Source organism: Leiobunum rupestre, chromosome 5, assembly GCF_980474605.1.
Source record: "Leiobunum rupestre chromosome 5, qqLeiRupe1.1.hap1, whole genome shotgun sequence".
Taxonomy (NCBI): domain Eukaryota; kingdom Metazoa; phylum Arthropoda; class Arachnida; order Opiliones; family Sclerosomatidae; genus Leiobunum; species Leiobunum rupestre.
The window spans coordinates 48,046,058-48,050,282 of NC_143388.1; the positions used below are offsets into that span (position 1 = coordinate 48,046,058).

At 32.1% G+C, this 4,225-nt stretch overlaps 1 long non-coding RNA gene across 1 annotated transcript; it reads right to left on the minus strand.

Annotated features, from left to right (window-relative positions):
• Positions 1 to 3,361: 3,361 nt before the first annotated feature.
• On the minus strand, positions 3,362 to 3,697 carry LOC149945187 (uncharacterized). The gene is made up of 3 exons (XR_016480864.1): positions 3,663 to 3,697; positions 3,507 to 3,595; positions 3,362 to 3,436 (listed from the first exon to the last, which is right to left on the minus strand). It is a non-coding gene; the product is annotated as an uncharacterized LOC149945187 (long non-coding RNA).
• Between the last annotated feature and the right edge of the window lie 528 nt (positions 3,698 to 4,225).

Consider the following 4,225-nt stretch of genomic DNA (forward strand, 5'->3'; position numbering starts at 1 on the left):
TCAAAATTAAAATTAAAAGGATGAAACAAAAATGCGCAAGAAATATTTCCAAACATAAGGCTACTGTGTCGGATTCTGATAACGACATTCTTTTAAAGGTTCTTGAAACCGAATTAAATGAAAAGAAAACTAAAACTTCATTTCAAGATATGTTTTTACAAGTTCAACTGGCAATGCTGAAAAAGAAAAATATTCATCCTTCTCAAAGGCGTTGGCATCCTTCAGTTGTAAAGTGGTGTTGGTTTTTATACCACAAATCGCCTTCAATGTACAATATATTAAGGGAATCAGAAACACTGCAATTACCTTCTAAAAGTACTCTTCTTAGAAAGAAATCAATAATTGGAAATTCACCTGGATTTCACGATGAAATTTTTGAAAAATTGTCCAAAGTGATAAATCCAAGGACCTTGCCAGAATTTCAGCAGTATTACGGGTTGCTTATTGATGAAGTAAAGATCAAGGAAGACCTTGTATACAAGAAGTCAACAAGTGATATCGTAGGGTATAACCATTTAAATGAATTTGGAGAAAAGATGCGTGATTTCAGAACTGAAAATGACAAAAGCGAGCCAGAGATAGCTAGCCACGTACTAATGCTTATGCTAAAAGGACTAACAACTCACCTTAAGTATCCGTATGCATATTTTGCTACACATTCACTGACAGCTGAGGTGTTAGACTATAATTTCCGAAGCTGTTAAAAGATTAGAAGAAAATGGTTTCAAAGTTTTATGTGTAATAGGAGATGGAGTGGCTACTAATAGAAAAGCTTTTAGTAAAAACACATCAAACTCCTGTGGCTTTAAATCTAGAAATAGATTTGCCTACGATGAAACTCGTCCAATATATTTCATGTTCGATGTTCCACATCTTTTGAAAACAACCAGAAATTGCTTTGCAAATAGCACTGATAGTTGTAAAGTAAGGAAACTTAATAATAATGGTCAAGACATTCTTTGGAGTACCATAATTGAAGTATATAAAAGGGAACAAGAACGAAGTGGCTCTCTTCGAATGCTTCGCAAAATAACTCATGACCATGTTTATCCGGGAGCGTACAGTAAAATGAAAGTAAAATACGCAGCACAAACACTCAGAAAATCAAGTGTGAATTTGGAGATAATAGTGGGGTTTCAGAAACCATCAAGTTTATTGAAATATTCAATAAGTGGTTTGACATTTTAAATGTTAGGAATTTAAACGAGGGGCAAAGAACACGAAATTCAAACTTAGAACCATTCCGAACGTCAGATGATCAACGTTTGAAGGTAATACCAAATTTTAACCCCCTTTACAACTTTTATATTGTCTGACCCCCCCCCAACAAATCTCTGACTACGCCCCTATACTAGATATCATTAAAATAAGGCCTTACTAATTTAACCTCTTTATATTACAGTGGCTAGAAAATACTTTTTTGAAATACTTTGAAGAATGGAAGCTGTACGTGAAAAACAGAGAAGGAAATTTTAAAAATGATGAAAGAAAGAAAATGCTTTTGAGTAGAGAGACTATGGCAGGCCTGAAGCAAAGTAGTAAGCGCTCAAAATAAATTCAAACAATTTTTTTATTTAAAGATAATTTTTCATTAGCGTTAGCGATGCTGCAAATTATTCCATTTCTTCTACAGAAGGAAGCTGGTTTTAATTTTAACCCGTAATTTCAATCAAGATCCTCTTGAACAAGAATTTGGACGTCTCCGGCGGTCTAATGGAACAGCTGATAATCCAACCGTACAGCAAGTTGGAGATACTATGGGCACATTAAATAGTTTAAATGTTAAATTTTCAGTTACTAATGGCAATACAGATAATTTTTTCTCATGTGAAGACATGGATTATATGTAACTATTCATTAAATATCTCTAACTAAGAAATTTAAGATATTAAAGTTATGTTGCATAAGCAAGAAAATTGTCGTTATTTTAGAATTCGAAATAATTAACAAGGTCATGTTAAATTTATTTATTTTTACTTTTCAAAAAAATCTTAATTTGTTTATCACAAGTTGTTATTAATACCATTTTAAGTACATAAAAATTTTCATTTGTTTATCACAAGTTGTTTTTTATACCATTTTAAGTACATAAAAATTTTCATTTGTTTATCACAAGTTTTGTTTTTCAATGCCATAAAATTATTTATTTGTACCCTTTCATTAAAATCTTAGTTTTTCAAAGCCATTTTAAATTCGTAAATTCATTTATTTATACTCTTTTCTATAAGAGCCCTTCTTAGCCTTAATTTATTAACACAAGATTTCTTTTGTTTTTCAAAATGTTTTTGTTTATACAAATTTTTAAGTATTTTAATTTCCCCATTAGCAAGGGTGTTAAGAAGGGTAGTTATTGCCAAATTAAAGAGGATTTTTGATTTTGGTTCACAAATATTGGCCCTCGCTACAAATTGCTGCCATTTGTTAATTATGTTTTGAGAGTCCATTATTTTTGCGATAGCTTTTTTTTTTTACTCGAAGCACATTTGCCATTGAAGAAAATACAAACTTTATCACAGATTGCACAAAAAAAGTAGATATTTTCTTTAGAGGGGCATATTAGCCCTCCCCTCTTTTGTAACTTCGTCTATTCATTTGGCAAATTTTCTTCTTCATTGCTGCATTTAAGGGTTAATACTAAATCCTTTCCTTCTTTTGAACGTTTTTGAAGCCTAGCTAATACTGCTCCAGACACGTAGTACAAAACATCATGGTTTTCTGTATTAGTTTGAACATTATTGGTAAGCACTTTCGAACCTTTTCTAATTCCAGTAAATAAAGAAAAAAATCATCCAGTATTAGGTTTACCCCCATCCGCTTTAGGTGATACGATAAACTCTGAGAACCCTGTAAAATTTGTAATGAGTGTCTCTCCTTTTTCATGGTTATACCAAAAGTAATGTAAAATAAATATGACACTGAATGATTTTAAGTTAATAGATCAATTGCAAAATCAAGAGTTTTTAGTGGAGAAATATTCAACTCCTTAGTTTTTCATTAGCAACGTAACTGACAGGTTAGTTTGATGGTAACAAATAATGGTTTCCCAAAGTAATCATTATTTACACTTTTAAAAACGTTTCAATTTTCATTTGGCCTTGGCTAATTTGTAAAAAAAAGGCTGGCAATCACAAATTCCAACGTTTGACTGTACTAAATTTCCACCCCCTTAACCTTTACACAATTAACCCCCCTTCTTGATTAATTTCTGCTTACGCCACTGGGTGAATAGCAATTGTCATAATTATGATTATTACGTTACTTATGGTAATATCTGCCTCGGTACTATCAGATGAAAAATGATTATTCAATAGAAATACAAAAAGTCTTACTTCTACATCATCCAAGTACTTAGCCATTAAATCAATCTTCTCGTTGTCATTGACAATTTTTTGACTTTCTTCCCAAAATTTATTGCAGGGTAGATTCGAAAATCCCACTAGATAATCAAACCAATTCTTTACGTGACAGAATTCAACTTTTTTCAAAATGTTTCGTAGCATTTTTACTTCAGGGGTATGGTATTCTCTGCCTGCGGAAATGACTTTTGATATTGACCGCATTAATGTGTCTTCAAACACCAACTTAAAATCTGTATCTGAATAAAATTTCATATTAGAACTTAGTACACAAGTAATCATAAATTCTCAAGGTCAATACTTTACCACTTAATGTATTTGGAATTTCTGCTTTTTTCGTACTTTGTCTGTGAAATTATTTAGAAAATTAGAAGTCACTATATAAAAAATTAAAAATTAGGTGTTTCAAAGGCTTACTTCTTTGTTTCTTTGGTAGGTAACTCTATATTTTTTCCAATACTCAGATCGAGTGGTTTCTCAATATTGCTTTCTTTAACCTTCTAATGGTATAATAACATTAAATTCGTTAGAAATATATAACTTAAAATATTATATTTAGTTATTTACCATTGCTTTTTTTCTTGGTGGCATGGTGAATTGTGCTTCGATCTTTGAGCAGAAATCTTAGTGACCACTTAACGATGCGCTGAACATGTGAAAGCAAATAGCCTATCACAACATTGCCCGTTTTTCGCTAGCGTCACCGGGTGAGAGAAGAAATAACTAACAGGTCGCGTCAACGTCGTTGGCGTTATCTTATACCCGTGAGCCGTCCCTTATTTATTGGTCCAAGCTGCAACAAGCGCAAAACCAAGCAGCAGAGAAATGCGAACATTAAGGTTTGGGTTCGTGTGATAGGTAAAAAAGGA